This window comes from Corvus cornix, chromosome 3 (genome assembly GCF_000738735.6).
Source record: "Corvus cornix cornix isolate S_Up_H32 chromosome 3, ASM73873v5, whole genome shotgun sequence".
Classification (NCBI taxonomy): Eukaryota; Metazoa; Chordata; class Aves; order Passeriformes; family Corvidae; genus Corvus; species Corvus cornix.
This window is the reverse complement of record NC_047056.1, coordinates 3,410,998-3,428,284: the sequence shown is the minus strand read 5'-3', so window position 1 is coordinate 3,428,284 and position 17,287 is coordinate 3,410,998. Positions and strand designations below refer to the sequence as shown.

The 17,287-nt window shown below is 44.7% G+C and overlaps 1 long non-coding RNA gene across 1 annotated transcript in view; it reads left to right on the top strand.

The window, feature by feature from the left end:
* The window catches only part of LOC120411589, a 96,293-nt gene extending 83,431 nt beyond the window's left edge, over window positions 1–12,862 (top strand). The window contains exons 3-4 of the long non-coding RNA XR_005604012.1: window positions 11,184–11,367; window positions 12,738–12,862. This is a non-coding gene — a long non-coding RNA (uncharacterized LOC120411589). The remainder of the gene's footprint in view (window positions 1–11,183; window positions 11,368–12,737) is intronic.
* The last annotated feature ends 4,425 nt before the right edge of the window (window positions 12,863–17,287 follow it).

Sequence of the window (17,287 nt, the reverse complement as noted above, 5' to 3'; positions counted from 1 at the left end):
GACTTGTTTCACCACATCATGATCTCTTTTTATAGCCCACATCTGCCAGGAGAGCTTTGTCATTCATTGTCTTCCTCCCTACTGCGTTCATTTTCAGCTGGCACAAAATGTCCTTGTGTTTCTGAAGTAATGCAAAGCCTCCTGGCTCAGTGGTCAGAGCAGAAGGGATAGAGGGAGCGTAGTCCTTACACCACTGGGTGTAAGTGGTGTTCAGAAGTGGGGAAGAGGAGGAAAAAGATCCTCAGCACGCACAAAGTAGGCTATGGGACTTCCCTTTCAGTGGCATGCCTTCAAGAGATAGCTGCCCCAGGCACCTCCAAGTTTACCTGTGTCCACTCCTGGCTCATTCTGGTGGAGGGGAGCTTTTCCCCAGGAGCAGTTCCACACTTGCGACTTTCAGGGCTGCATTTTTCCTCCCTTTCCCTGTTACTTGTCTTGTTATGGATGAGAACCGTGTCGGTGCGAGCAACTGTGTTTAAACTTGGGACAGAACTGAAGCACAGCTGTGTTTCTGTCACTGGGTTTGTATTGCCACAGTGCAAGTGTACCAGAAATATGTAATAATACATGTAAAATTGTTCAATTGCTGTTTTGTTGACAAGGTGGCATTATCTATGGCAGAATTCATGGATACTTTGTACAAGGGCAAAAGGGGGAACAAAAGTCCTTCTGACCATGGTTTCGCCACAGTCTCTTAGTTGGACCATGTTTGACAAAAGGCTTTCTTGAAGCTCTTTGGAGAAAGTTTACGGGATTTTTCAGCAAACTTGTTTGGGGTGAATCCAGGATGGCTGGAAATTCGGGTATAAAATTGAGGTTTTGCGTAATGTCTGCTCAAAGTCACATCATGGTTGTGGTTGCTCCTCACTTTAAGAGCTGAAACCATTTTCTAGGCACAGATCATCTCCATTTTCCAGAAACTTGGGCACAGGTGGACCAAGGTCAGAATTTTATATGGGAGCAACACTTATATTCCAGTTGCTTGCTAGGGATGGATTTGGATTCCTGATTTGAAGTACCCCTTTTTGACATTTTTGTAGTTGTGTGACTGCCTTGAAAGCAAGGAGCAGATTCCCTTTGGCCTTGGTGGTTTCCAGAGGAGAAACCCCACTGAGATAGTGGAAAGGAAGATATGGGAGCCAGAGCTTTGCTCTTCACCACCAGAGCCTGTCTCGCTCCTCTGTATCTCACTTGTATAGAGACAAATCAAAATTCAGGGACTTGTGCCACACTCTCTTCATAATGCATGTGTACAAATATTTGCATGCAGCAGTGGTTCAAAGGTGCCTGGAGATAGTATCTTAACCGTGGTGCTTTCCCAGACCATTGCTGTGCTTTGCCTTTGTGAATAAAGGCAGTAGTGTCTGCAGTCAGGAGATCTCTCATATAGATTTAATCTGGCTGTTTTCCTCCCTAGGGAGCAGAGTTGAGGATAGTGAAGTTCAAGGTAGCGTGTGTTGGAGTTTTGCAAGCAGAATAGACATGGAAATTTGAAGCCTAAATTGCACATTCCAGTCTTCTTATGGAAATGGCGAGCAAAGAGGAAGCAGAGCCTTTGGTACTGAACGTGTGCCAGTTTTTAAATACCAGTGCAGATCCAGAGAGTTTCTTTCTAAACACCCCGTGTGTGTATGTGCACACAGGCACAGGCACTGGTGTGGATACACACCTCTGTGTGATGTTTATAAACAGTGTACTGCCCCTCTCTGCTTATAGATCCCATTGATGACTGCTTTATTCATCTCGTGGCAGACCCATTTAAAGGAAAATGCATTCCCCATTTCCTTGCGACTATAAATTCCGTGCTATGGGGAAGTAGCAGAGTGCTCTAGCTGTACCTCCATGGTGAAATGCCCTGTTGAGGAGAGGAGTATTATACAGGGAACAATTGACAGCCCTTCACTTCAGTGGGTACATTTCTCTGTACAGCTGCATCACCACTAATGATAAATGAGTAATGTTTGATAGCTGGCTCCGTTGCCTGACAGCTACAGTTTTGGCCAGAGGGCCACGACAGGCTTTAGACTTCTGTTCAAAATGAGTTAAACATATTAGGTATTACGAAGCCACAGAAGCCTCGAGAATGAGTGCTGAAATGAGTTATCAAGGTATGCTCCTGGGTACACAACTTGCAAAGCAGATGTCATTCTAATAATGTGTGATATAGAACATGTCTGGCCTAAACCCTGCTGGATGAAATATGAAGCCCCGTTGGTGATATTTAATACCATTTTATGAGGTGCCATCTTATAAAGACAATGCCCGCCTTATGTGGAATGCTTAAGGTATTTTGCCAAAGGCACTGGGAGGTATCTGAACTAAGTAGAATTTTTATTATTTTATAAGCCTTTACTTTGTAATATTTCTGTTTCTACATTATTGTGGTACTAGCTGCACTAACCCTTTGTCTAGTGAACTTCATGAGCGGTTTGCTGATAGATTGACTGATAGCCACGGCTGCCTGTGGATGTAAAGGCCAGTTCCTACCTAAATATATTCCTAGCAAAAAAATAGAGTAAAGTAGAAAGCAGACTTCAAAAGGAAATAAAGCTTTACAGGAGGCACTCTTGGAAAAGAGGTCCTTGAAGCTATGAGATGCAGAGGTTTAGGTGTTTTGTAAGGGAGCGAGGCTTGGCAAGGTTGTGCGTTTGTGTATTACAGCTGCAACATTCATTTTGTCTTGAATTCCTGTTGTAAACTTTGACTTCTTGTTGAGATTCCTGGGTCCCTTTGCCGATATCCCAAGGACATACGTCGAGTCGCTTAGTTTCGGGAAGATGATGAGTGTTTTCACTCTCCAGTTCTCTGTTTTATTTACATATTTTAATTTAAGGCTGCATTTGTGGAACCAAATTGCCCCCTTGTTCAGGTCTGTTGGAAGGCGGAGGCAGAGGGAGCGCAAGCAGTTATTCTGAGCAAATTAGGTATCTCCTCCCTGGGATGCAAAGCCCGTGCTGACAGCGCTGCAGCGTTAAAGACCCCAGTGGGGGTGGTACTTACATTGCAGCGATGCTGAGTCAGTGCAAATGGGCTCAGTGCTCAGAGCCCATCGCCGCTGCTGGAGGATCTGGTCCACTGCAGCAAGGGAGTAGTTTTCTTGTCTTAATCCTACATCGTTCTGTATCTCACAGTTCTTCTAGTCTTCCATGCTTCTCTGTCTTGCCTCTCCTGAGAAAATAGTGCCCATGACCTAGAAAGCAGCCACTTCCCAGAGCATTCACTAGGGAAGGCTGATGTGGCCCAGCTTTTGCTCAGTGGTTTGATCCAGCAGGGTGTCTCTTCAGGGCAGGCCAGGGTCCCTATTTCTCCTGCCTTGAGGGTCTCCTGCTCAGCCATGATCCAGCTTGATGAGCCTCATAGAACCAGGTCCCTGGGATTATTTCTGCTGATTTGCTTCTCTGAATAAACATCAGCACTAAAGAAATTGCTCAGCTCAGTGTGCCAGTGACCACCACATAGAATTTCCAGCTAGAAAGACATCCCTGTGCTAAAGTATGTGGCGGTTCTTGCTCTTAATCCTCACTCTCTCCTTCTGCCTCCCCGGGTAAGTGATCTCTCAATGTGTGGTAGTGCAGCCTGATGCGAGGAGGTGTTAGGTTAATTCCCTTTGATAAAACCCTGCTAACTTTTTTTTGCCCTTGAAAAACTTGTTTTCCCTTCCAAATGCATCATCCTGTGAGCCCAAGGTTTGCAGATATTCAGATTCATCTTCCTTTATACCATAAACATGCCAGATATATATAATCCATTTGGACACTGGCAAGTGATGACTATCAGAGGCAGAATGGGTACTGAGGGGCCCATAGTTATACAGTAACATCAGCTTGGCAGCAGCTCATCCATCGTGCTGGATGATCTGTCCATCTCCCTGCCTATGGCTTGTAGCACATGAAATACAGAGCAAAAGTCAGACCAAATATTCTGCGTGCGATGCTCGTCGCATCTCAGCCCGGCTCTTCTAGCCTCAGTTTTAAATGCACTCGTGGACCAACTGTCTGGTCGAGACACTGCTTTTGAAAGAAACATGTCTCAGAAATTCCTGAAAGTTGCTGCTCAGTGTGTGACATGTCAAGTTACATCTGCTGTGTCACGAAACATCAGCGTGTTGCGAAAGACCGTAATGAAAGGTGACAAGACATGCTGTAAACAGTTTCGGTCGATGTTTTTATTTATCCCAGAGCAAATTTCATGCAATATCACAATCGTGGGGGGAATTCAGCTTCTGTTCCATCACTCAGCAGAACTTTTTTCTGTGCTGCTCTGTCGACTGACCCTGAACATTTTGGGTGTGGAGGTAGGTCAGCCTTGAAGCCGAGTGCTCTCAGGATCACCGCCCCTGCCCCAGCGCACGTGGTGGTGGGTCTGTGCCCGGCAGACCCCAGGGACCCTTGAGGGGTCAGGAGTGCTGGGGTGGCATTTCCCCCAGCCTCAGCTGTGTCCCACCACCCACCCAGGTGCTGTGTGGGGAATTCCTCCCCTGTTCCCCAGAAAACGTGTGGCCGGGCACAGGGCTCCCTGGAAGGAGCTGTGCGGGATAACTCAGGGTTCCCACGACATGCCAGGGCCCTTCATGGGGCTTTCTTTGCCTCTCAGAGAAAGCTCATAAACCCATTTGCAAATCCTCCGTTTGAGTTGTACAGGTGGCTCATGTTTGTCGAGGTTTTCTACTTGGAGCTCATTTCCTTAAAATCTGTCCTTATGTTTGCTAAAATCCACACAGTCCCTGTTCCAAGCTGCACGAGGCTTTTAGCTCCTTTTTTCCTCTCAGCATTTTTTGCCTATATTGTTGCAGGAGTCAAATGGGGAAATGCACAGAGCTGGGAGATTAAAGATGTAAATTTTATAAACAGAAATCAAAGGTCCTAAATCCTGAGCAAAGAAAAGCCTACATAAGTATGAACATTAAAAAACATACATAAATAGTACTTCAAGGCTGAATGTGTTAAATTATTCAACAGTTAAGTCATAAGTGTTCTTAAACTTAAGTATAAAAATGCCCTTGACAATATTTCATAGCTGTGCATTTCTTTAAAATATTTAGCATTCTCATTAAAGAGAATGACTTTATTTTATATATTAGTTACATTCCTGCTTGTTAATATGAAGGAATTTAGTAGCAAAGAGCATTCTTATGTATATAAGCCAAAGACAATTTACATATAAAGTTGGACGACTATTCACTTTTTATTTATTCTTGGATCATCTGCATCCACGCAGAGCTATATAGCATTTAAACAAATTTGTTCCTTAATGTGTAGTATTAATATCTCCTGCCCCAAAATATCATTTGCTAATGCCATTGCAGAGACAGGTTCATTCAAAGCTACATGGAAGTTCTTGCCTTTGAAAGACTTAATGAACCTTACATTTTTGGTATACTGCACAGTGTAATGCCTATTACATATTCATTGCCAGAATGGAAGATTTCCTTTAACTCTGAGCTTCCTGGTCTAGTTCACTGTAAAACATTGTCAAAAGTCACAAGAGACTTTCGCTGAAAATTGTGACTCTTGATAGCAGGATGTAATGGGGAGGTTTAGAATAGAAGAACCAGTGGTATATGGGCCCAGGGGGAATCGTTCTGACAGACAAATGGATGGATAATACAGTTTTTGACATAATGGGATGAAAAAGTTTATGCCAGAAAGAACTGAATTAAAGTTATTACTTTGAGGAAATTTTGAAGTTCTCAAGACCAGCAGTATTACCTGCGTGCATTTCATTTTACTGCATCTCTGCATAACAGGTTTTTAAACAGGGTTGGTTTTGAATTGATTTGTAAGCTTACTAACAAATCTTCAATCAAAATTGTAGTCACTTTCTTGGAAGTAACCCCAGTAACATAATTTTACAGGGGGTTGTTTTGGGAGCAGGATTTTTTGATCTCTCTGGTTTTTGCAAGTCCTGCATCATCGGTTTGCCTCTCAGCTCCCTTTTGTAAGGACAGCAAAACAAAAAAGGCTATTATTCTGCATTTTCCTCTGGAATAGTAGGAGGTTATTTTGTATAAATTTCTTTTTCTCAGTGCTTTGTGAACTTTGGAAATTCACAGCTCTGAGATCCCCAAGCCCTGGTGAGACACAGAGGTCGGCTGATGCACAAACCATTGCAAACCCGACGCCTTAGTTAATCAAGGCCATCCAGAAAAAAAAGAAAAAAAAGGGGGAGGGGGGACTGTACGTTTTTCTACTCGTTATTTTTAGGTGATGGCAGGGCTGGGCTGCCAGTCAGACAGGTTTTTGAGGGGTGCTGTTTGCATGTGTGCACCCAAGGGTTTGACCGCAGGTCTCTGGAGAGGGGACAGTGCAATAACAGCCGCTGCTCCCCGAAGTCTCTGCCTGAGCTGTGTTTCATTTTAGCTGGCAGGGACTGAGCCCACGGCTGAAATGGAGAAATAAGAGCGGCAGAGAGAGGCCCTCATAATGGCAGAGATGAAAAATGTGTTAGCACAGAACAATGAAGTAATGGTAAATCTGAGATGTAGGCACCAGTCACCACTTGTACCATGCTGTTGTCAGAAGTGTGTTGAGATATCGGAGAGAGCAGGCTGAGAAAGGGAAGCTAATTATACCACATTATTCACTTCTGCTCATTAGGTGTAGTACAAAGGCCCTGCTTTTTATGTATATATTAAAGTGCTGAGGACTACAGGAATAGATAACTTCATGTTTCTTTTGTCTCTCTAGTGGGTCAGTTCAGACAGAAAAATTGTGTTTTCACAGACATCCAACTTTCCATTCTGCAGAATTAGGGATTTCCTCCTGCATCACCTCTAACAAATAGAAAAAGACAACTCCCCTCCCTCTTGAAAGCCAGCAAGCAAAGCTCCTGTTCCCCGTGACAATTCCTCACCCAGTGCCTGTGTGAGGGTGTGTGGGATGGTTCCTGCCTTCTCTGCTCTGCTCAGCACAGGCACCAGTGTCCATGAAAAAGCTCTTCCTGCTTAAACCCTCTTCCCCACATAGCTCCAGGGGCAATTTGACAGCCCCAACCTTCTCCACTGCTGACATTCCTGCCTGGGTCACACTGTCCCCTCATGCTGCCACTTGTCCCTCCATCATCCTGAGACCACAGATACCTCTCCGGCTGAGTGTCAATGAAATGAATTCAGCCGTTTAATAAACTTTGGATGGTACACATAATACATTCTGCCTTAGATGTTTCACCTGCCTCACAATCCTCGTATTGCTTTCGGATCTGCAAATGAGCCATTAGGAAAAGATGAAGGGGAAGGCAGAGGATCGGTTTATTGAAATTATTTATATATGAGAAATACCTAACTTTCAAAATTCATGGCTCTTTAATGCTCAAGTCACAGAGAACACATTAAATCTAAGAGGAGAGGAACAGGTATTGCACTTCCACACTGAGGTGAATGAAATCAGATTTGGGCATTGAAACCTACCCTTCTCCACAATGAAAATTGCCTTGCTCTTCTAATTATGAGCATCACAAAAGTCACTGCTTCCGTGAAATACCCTGCAGCTACACAAAAGGATAGACTGGAGAAGCACACATCTACCAATAAGTGGCACTGAGCATCTACTCCATTTCTCACACAGGTTGGCATATCTCTCAGTGGTCCATCTGGTAGAATTGGATGGCATTTATCAGGAAATAATCCAATTGTGGCATGCCAAAACCTGAACATGAAAAGTACTTGTGCCTAGTGTCAATCATTCACCCTCTGACAGTTCAATAAACATCCTTTCTGTGATGGTTTTCAGGAACACTGACACCCAAAATGCTGGAAACAATGCCAGAGATGGAAATGACAATGCTTCTGTGAAACATCAAAGGGGGCCGACACAACCTGGCATGGATTTTGCCAAGTGTTGCTTAGCAATACATCGTGCTTGTGGGCCACTGGCGTGTCAGGATTAGCTGTGAGGGGAGCGATATTCACACCTTTGCTGAGAATGCATCCTTCCCAAATAAAGCAGCACAAGGCAGGGAAGTGCAGCATCAGCAGGAGCAGGGGATGCCACAGCCACAATATACAATTCTAGGCTTCTGAAAAGCCATCTGCTCTCCGCACTTGTCTTCCTCGGGCGTGGAAAGGCAAAGTGCCTCATCCCAGTGCCATGGGGATGTGGTGCTGTCCTGCCCAGCTCGTGGGCTTGGAGGGTACGAGGAGGTTTCACGTCCTTTTTCTTTCAGAGGGGACTAAACTTTGCTACCAGCAGCTCATGCAGGCAGAATTTGACCTGGACTGGGTTGGCCTCTGGGCTCGCAGGATGGTGACAACATACGGGAAGAAAGATTGAACCTGGAATTAGGAGGTGAATGACCAACAAAATGGGAAATAGGGATGGTTATCTTAACAGCAAAATTGGTGGCAGCAGTAAAAGGATGCAAGGAGCTCTTGGTTACAAAAGAAAAAACTTCTTCACTTCCTGAATTTCCCAAGCAAGCCCCTCTCCCCTGGTGCCTGGATGTGGCTCTGCAGCCACCCCCACCCTGCAAGGGATCCTGAAGGGTAAAAGCAGCTTTTCCAGAACAACGAAGCATGTGCAGTGGCCAGAGGGAAAACATATTATTTGATATTGCAGGCACCACTTTGCCACTGAGGAGGAAACTGAATTGGGGGAAGTGAAATAACTTGCCTGAAGCGACCGACAGACCTGGGAACTAAACTCTGGCCTCCTTCATGTGCCAAATCCTGGAGCAGAGGCTCACGAGGTCTAACCAAATTGCCTTTTATCTGTGTGCCTGGTAAATGGGAGTGGGAGGAATGTCTGCATATCAAATCAGGGGTTTTTGTCCATCTCGAAATTCCAGGTTTTCAGATCCAGGAACCAACTGACACCTGGAGCACATAAACTGCCTTTTTGGTGTGGTGAGGACAGCCCTGCGGGTCCAAACACAGACATGCCAGCCGAGCCTGTCTAAACAGGGGCGCTGGGATCTGCTGTGAGTCCAGATCCTGAGGGGAGGACAGGCTTGGGGTGGCACTTGTGGGGCAGTGCTGGGTCACCACTACCCCTGTTGGCTCAGGGCTGTCTAGTCTATAGACACCACAGTGGTGGAGGGGCTGCAAATTCCGTGGAAAAGGTGCTTTCCAACAGAGTTCTCCGAACAGAAATCCTGAGGTGTGCAGATCCTTATATATACTTATGACAGTTTTCCAGGGAGAAGTGCAAGCTAACTCCATCAGTGCCTTTGAGCCTTGACTTGTTAATTGGCATTACTTCTAATTCCCAGCTATATTTTAAGGTATGAACCTAAGGAATTTTAAAGTCATTATGTGGGTGAGGGACTGATAAAAATAAATCCTTCAGGTTTGAAAGTGGCAGAGAGGGAATAAAAGGTGTTAAGAAATCCAGGAGTTTTCAGCCAATTGGTTCAAAAAAGCATCCGGGTGGACTGCAGCTCCTAGAGAAAGGTCACTGATACTACTCTGGATACCTCTTTTTATGAACTTTATGCATCACATAAAATAAATTTAAAGCAGTTTAATTTAACAGTCTAATTAGTCATGGTTTTTTCATCTTGTCTATTTAACTATACACGGAACAAAGAGAAAGACACAGGGCCAAATTCGGAGCTGGCGCAAATCAGCTCTACAAGTCAAGGAAGTCATTCCTGCTCATCCAGGGCTGAATACGGATGCCAGTGGCCAAATTTGTCCCTGGGAGTAATATCCCCTGTGTCTGGAGACTTGAATTTGGCTGCCAGGAATTAATTCTCCGCAGAGCAGATCCTTGGGTCTCAGTGTTCAGAGCTTGAGCCAGGCGAGCTGAAACGTGGGTTGAACACTCAGCAGAAATGGCTTAAAGACTCGACATAGTTTGGAACAAAACTTTTCTGTGTGTTGGCTTTGCAGAGACTCCCGCATGCATTTCCCTTCACCTCAACCGACTTAGTTCACACCCGATTTCGCTTTAAATTTCAGCGTTCATATAATCTCATGATCTCCGGCAAAGAGCAGTCACATGAGTGCACCCTCCACTGAAGAGAGCGTCTCTCCACTGCCTTTGATGTGGTTGCACTGGTTATGCCATTGCACTAGGCCGGCCTCGCTCTTCAGCTCATGCACAGAAACCCACAGCATTAGCCAGCCCTTGATGCAGGGACGTAAATTGATCCACCTTTACGAAGGTGAAGTTTCTGAGCAGATTTCCAGCTCATAAAGTCTTAGGCCGGCTAAAGCCTAGACCTCCAAGTCCATGGTTATATCGTGGTATTTGGGAGGGTTGTGACCCCACTGCTGGCTTTCACTGACGGAACAAATTATTTTTCAAATGTTGTGGATTGCAGCAGAAACCTGCCTCCTGCCAGTCAAGGTGTTTGCTTTGCGGTGTCCTTTTACAAGAGCATGTACTGGGGCAGGTTGCCATCTGATGCTGGCAGGCACTGGAGGGACTTGGGAGGGGACTGAGGTAGCTTAGCCACGTGTCACCCCAGCCCCGAGGGACACGAGTCCCTTCCAAATGGCTCTTTCCAAAGTTCCTGCAAGGTACCATTTCCCCAGCCAAAAATAACTGCAATAAACAACATGAACACAATAAAGAAATTCAAATATATCTTAAACTACCTAATAATTAACCATGTTCAATTAGTCTCCAGGGTTCTCTGTGCTGCTGTGTGGTCTCCCTGGAGGCACCACCAGCACCACAGCGGTGAGTTAATGAGTTCTGGTTGTGTCTTGTCCGCACACTCAGCTGCCTCACCGTGTTCCGCCTCTGGCCCAATGCTCCTAGGAAGAACACCCACTTCAGAGGACTTTCTCCCTTTTCCTGCTGGAGGCTGATGAAAGGCTGGGTCCTCCCCTGTAATGCATTTACCAGGGCTCTGCAGGGCTGTGTGAGTTCAGGGCTCAGCAGCGTGCTACCCCATGCCCCTTTGTGGGCTTACAACTGAGCTTGCCTGCTTGGTTGCAGGGTGAGGATCCCCATACCTGTCACGTAAAGCCCAGGTCTCTCTTTAGACAATGCAGTTTCAAGAGTTTGGCTTAATTCTCTCATTGGGGAGGTCTGTAGACATCAGTAACTCCTGCCAGATCTGGCATCTCTATAAGTTACTCCTGTTTGTTCTGAAATTTGATGTCACCAGACCATCAGGCCTTTTAGCACATCCTTCTCTTACCTTTAATTCATGTTTCATTTAGCTTTTGCACAGCAATGCTCTTCCCAAAGTTTTTTGAAGCTCTGATTCTGTTTTTTTATCCCTCTTTCCTTCAGGTTCAGCCAGAAGCAGACCCCGTGTCTCAACAAGAAATTGCATTTTCTCGTGAAACGCTGCACAATCCCAATGGCACTGCAAGAGAGCTCCCAAAGGGAATCATGAGCGGGAAGGAAAGGGACCCTGTGGACATATCCAACACACTGGGCATTAGCCCAGCTTCCGAGTGCACCTCTCTGTTAGGTAATGGAAATGTTCTCTTATTTCCTGTCTATGTAAACACCTGTATGACAGGATGAGGCCTGCATCGGCTCCTTCAGCCCTGCTCTGTTGGGAGCTTCCATCTTTAGCTTTTCTATTTCCTTATAGTACCTGGATTTTTTTTCCACGATACCACTGGGATTAGCCCCACACTGACTTGTGCACCATTGCTGGACCTTCTTTTTCCTCTGGGGGCTGTGTCTCCCCATACCCAGAGGCACCAGCAGTGGTGCCAGGAGGGCCCAGTGCCGGCACTGTTGCTGCTGCTGCTGCTGCCAGCATTTTCCTTTCCCCACGCTCCACATCCCCTCTCCTGTGTCATTTCCCACAGTGGATGGTTTAATGCACTGTTTTCTGCAGACTCCCAATTTCACTGCCTCATGCTGTCTGGGCTGGGGGCTTTTTTCTTGCAGTACTTTGCATAAAGCTTCTCACGGTGCTGCTTTCCAGGAATTCTGTTCTGGACACGATGAATTCCTCTGCGTGGCAAATTTTAATTGTTTTATCATGGAATTTTTTTTTCCCTGAGTTTTCCAATCTCTTTCCCTGGTGTTTTGCCTCAAATCCCAGCCATAATATGTTCCTTCTAATAAGGGATTCCAACCTGACAGTTGCAAGATTGGCACTGCCACCACACATTACAAAATCTGGAGTTTGCACCGTGTTATCTTTTTCTACGGAAAAATAAGACACTGGCATATGGCATCTCTCAAGAGAGTGGAGGCTGAGAGTGGGAGGCCAAGAGAGTGGAGGCTAAGAGATTTGGAGGCCAGTAATGGGAGCTGAGAGAAGAGAGGCCAAGATTGGGAAGCCCAAAGAATGGAGGCTGAAGGATGCCATAATCTGCTCCCCAGCCATGCTCTTGCTGTTTTTTCCCTACATTTCCTCAGTTTCCCACTCAGTAGCCACTGACCTGCACTTGTGTGTGATTCCCCATACCTGAGGTGAGGGCAGGAGCTGCCTCAGCTGGCTCACTGCAGCTCCAGACTCTGAGCAGGCCCCTCGGCTCCGAGAGGATCATAACCCCTGAGTTGTGTCTAATCAGGCAGTATCTGAGATTAATTGTGAGGGCTTTCCTCTACCCACCCACAGAGATAAATGCAGAGGAGCCAATTTGGTAATTGCCTTGAGTCCTGGTGTGCTTCTGAGTTGTTCCTGGGCCAGGATAAGGCTGGGTGAGGGAATATTTGCAGAGACATGAATGGAGCATTTACTGTGGCCCCAGCTCATAAAGATACCAGGGTGTCTTTAATGGGGCAGAGCTGGGGATGTCATAGGTGAGCACCATGATGCTGTAAATAAAAGAATCCCCTGCCCTGGCTTTGCTTAGACTCCCTCTTGCTTTCAAACAGCTCTGGAACTTGCTGCTGAGGTTTCCCACATCTCTCTTGAACCAGAAAGAAGGGGCAACTGTTTTGACTATCCCCATTGAACTGGCTGTACCTCAGAAGTGATCTTGTGATGAGGACTTAGCTGATAATGCCATCACCCAAAGGTGAGGTGCTCGTGTTTTTGGCTAACCTACAGCTTTGCCAGGATGGCGCAGGACATATGTTGCTGTGTCATCCAAGATGCTGGGGTGGAAAGACGAATAAAGGATGGCATGGGAGCAGATTGGTGCTTTCCTGGCTGTGGGTAGGTAGAGAAGGGAAAAGCAGCCTTGGCACCTGTTAGTAGCCATTAAAAACTCCCATGTTCTACTAATCTGTGCTCGTAAAAAGGCCATCTGCTAATGCTCAAAGGTCATTAAGTTACCAGCCCTGTTTACTCCTCCTGTGCTGCTGGGCCAAGCCTTTCTCAGAAAAGAGGGCTTAAATGGTCATTATGGTGGCGCCTGCTCATGCTGCCGGGTGGTTAAGGCTCTGTCAGTATTTTCATTAGAAACCCAGACTTTCAGGGCTTTTTCAACTTGGCCATTAAAGCATTTGCTTCTCACTGCCTGGCTGCGCTTTGGAGAGGGAAGTTTCGTGTTGGATTTGTTTGTGATGAAACTGCTTATGGTCTTTATGTTTTCCTTATGAGAAACAGAGGGAAAGCATAGGAAACAGAAGCCCACTTTGTGTGCAGCTCTAGGGGCTGTGCTGGGTGTCGGTTTTGGGGTTACAGCAGCGTGGTCTGCCCATATAAATTATACTGTCCCCAAGCAGGCACCGTTTGTGTCTCACACAGACCCAGCACTACAGGTGGCTTAGGGAAGAAGCTGAGGCCTGGACTATGAGTTGCCTTGATTTCATAGGTTTCAGTCAAACCTTTAAGGTTACATTAACATAGTTTTCTTGTGGTTAAATGGAACTATCAAAAACTTTGATAATTCTTTTTTCCTTCTGAGACTTCCCAGCGATAAAATAAGATGTAGCTGCTCAAGTTTTTATCCTTCATTTCTGATAATGATGGTGTCTGTCTCATAAAAACCTGCCTTTTATCTTCCCCAATTAGCTGAGCTGCTGCACCCTTGTGCTGGGAAGTTCTGAGTGCACAGCCAAAGCATCCCCTCCCCAGCTGTGTGGGGCCAAGCTGTCCACAGCACCCACCCTCCCGTCCCTGCTCCCATCGGCACCAGTTTAACCTTTTGCTTTCTGCATGGCACAAAGAAGAAACCTGGGTCAATGAATAATGAAAGCTCATTTGAAACCTGGACTCTTAGAGTTTGGTCTCTGCTGCCTTTTATTTTAAATGGAACTTCTTTCACAGATCTCTCTTTTTTTTTTTTTTTTAATATTTTTTTCTGGTTAATGCATTCAGGCTTTCCCGTGTGGATTTCGTGAGGTGTTTCATCCAGGATTTAGGGGAAGATCACACTGATTGTGTGATCCACTTGTTCTTCAGATTGTTTTTATTTCTTTTCTGACTGAGCTCTGGGGACAGGAGGGTGCTGTGCTGGCCACTGTGTGTAAATAAGAAATACAAACTTCCTTGGAGAGCTAAGAGTCAGGAATGGATATGAAAAACAGGAAAGGATGTATCTCAGGTTTTTTAAGCAGTCTTTCCAAACTATGTTGCTGAACGTAGAAAATAAAAATTAGAAAATAAAAAATCCCTAAGTGTTTCTGACTCAGCAGAGATGTTTTTGCCAGAACCTTCTTCTCACCAGCCAGTCCTTCTTAAATCTGTAACAACCAAACAGGTAGTTAAAATAGTCCCAACTAATTGTAACCAGGACTGCTGGCTTCTTCTGAACTATTGTTCTGATTAGGCACCACGGCCAAAATCTTCAGGCGGTATATGGGCAAAGTAGTCAGTGTAAGAACTCAAAACAAGAACAACTACAGGCCTGGAGTTTTTAAAATTTATTATTTTACTGCTGTAAAAGCAGGCCCTGTGTCTCTGCTGCAGATGTGTCTGCCATGGGCTGGCTCATCACTTGGTCCAGCTCCGTGGAAGAATGGATTAAAGTGTTACAAGTTGAGGGTTTAATTCAGATTTTCTTGAAGCACAGAAGTGATAAAATTTGTACAACTTCGCACTGCCATTCTAACATCAGCTTTTCCAGGAAAGCTCTTTTTTAAAAACACAACCAAGCTTGGGAGTCTCTGGGACAAGAGACTATGGAAGAAATTACCTTGTGAGAGACACAGTAAGGTGTTTGGAAAGGCACTGGTGCAGTGAGCAGCCATCCATCCTCAACACCAGAGTAGTGGAAATGCCATTTTCCTTCCCCCCTCGATCCCGCTGTTTGAACCAAGTACTAAAAAAGGTGTTTCATATTTTTGCAGTAGTCAGTATTTAAAACATTTTGGTTCCTTTTAGGTAGTGACAGTCTGTTTTGGTGGTACACATGAAAACAAACAAGGAAAGAGACAGAAAGCACAGGCAAATCCTTGGATGTCGTGTTTCACTGAGGCTATAAAGTGGAGGAGGCAGAGATTTGCTGGGATTCTTGCTCAGCACACTCAGAGGCAAATTATTGGCGAGTTTGGGAGCTGATGGAATAAAATATTTTGCCCAGGGAAGGGTGAGGGATTTCACTTTGCAGATATGCCTCTATTTTACTGGGTATATTTATTTGTCTATCTCTTCCTTAGGAGTGTTGGGTAGGTCTGCTCCATAGGATTAAATCATATCCCAAACCATCCTGGCTTTGTGACAGTACAAACATTATTGGATTTAGTTCCCTTCTGCTTATCCACCTTCCGTCCTCCAAGATCCCCATTATTATTATAATAATACCCACAAAACTCCTGCTCTGAGATCAGAGGGCTTTTCAAGTGCCAAAGCAATCAACAAAACATACCTGGTCCTTTTAATCTCCTTTAATCCCATCTTTTGGGACTATCCCAATAAGCGATCACGTATCCAGAAATTCTGTCTCTGTAATGACATTTGAGTTTTAGCTCACAGTTTTCATGAGATTGTCTCATATATGAAAGAAGATGTACTGGGGCCTTCTTATGTCATCAATAAAATAAAAGTTTGGGTTGAAAAACTATCTTATGGAATAAAATAGAATAACAAAAATCCATCATTATCTATGTTTCAGAAAAGGATGGTGTTTTGTTTAGCATTTTAGTTAGAAATGATGTATGACTACATCATAAAACACTTATATTAAAAAGATCTTCTCACCCTGAATTCAAAATATATATTGTACTCTCTTATCATCCAGTCATTTCAGAGTGAAAGTTAAAAATGCCCATCCTGTGGTATTAGTCACTGGTATTATATCTTATAGCTGATGTATTCTTCTAATACTTTTACTTAAAGGGGCTTTTACTCGGGGCTCATGAGAGCAGACATTTATTTTGTTTTTGAAATGGTGATGCCATGGGTGGTGGGTTTATATTCCTTTGCCAAGGCTTGGTCTGCCCTTTCTGTTGGTGGGGTTTTTTTGGTTGTTTGGGTTTTTTTTGGTGCATATGTTGAAACCCACTCAATTTTAAAGAAAAATCAAGTGTTAGCAGAATAAAGGATGGCCCATGCTATGGTTCAAAGTCTTGGGGACGTGAGCTGTCCAGGAGTTTTCACAAAAATCCCTGTATTGGGAGCAGGCAATACGACAAAAAGCATGACTCTGCAGCATCATGGTTTGATGTTTTAGAGATGAAAAGTTTCTCCTGCCTGAGGCATAAATTTTGGCTTGAATGAGAGAACCTAACCCTAAGGCGAAGATGCTGCCACCCAGATTCCTGTTACTGGTTTGAACAACACAGAGCAGAGTCTTATAACTGACTCTGTCTTGTCCTGAGTGAACGCCCTCACCACTAAAAAGTGAATATTGTCAGGAAAAAAAGGGAAAGGGTAGTTATTTTCAGGTGGCAGGTTTTTTTGGTTTGCTTCATTTGGGTTTTTCTCTTAGGGAACATGGATCCATGCAGAACATCAGCTTCTCTGAAAACCCAAAGTTTTACACGGATGGGGGAAAAAACCCCTTTCCTACACATTCGGTAAGAAATTGTCTCTAGTTGTAGGAGAGTGTGAGGCAGAACTGGATTAAGTCAGGCTGGTCACTTTTGTGGGAAATTTGCAGAGTTACTAAGCTGGAGACCCATCTCTGGCCTGCAGAACAATTTACTGAGGGGGCGGTTAAATGGCACAGATTAAGCTCATTAATGGTTCAGATATTTGCTTGGTTTACACAATGCTGTCCGGCAAATTATATTGATGCTTGACAGAATTATTGTCATTATTTATTTTGTTGTAAGCCAGATTTATAGATATTTGTAGCTTTTGTAAGACTAAACATAAGAAACATTAATAGCTTTACTAATTATATCACTGCTTTAGAGATACAGATAGTGATAAAAATGCCAAGTAAAGTGAGCTAGTAAAACATTTTAAAGAGAATTTTAAAGTGAGCTACTGATTGATGATCCCTTGGGTCAGTCTTAACTTTTGAATGTGAGAGTGGTTCTTCCCACCAGGACACGAGAGCCTTTTGCCTCCATCAGCTCTTGCAGCAGAGACG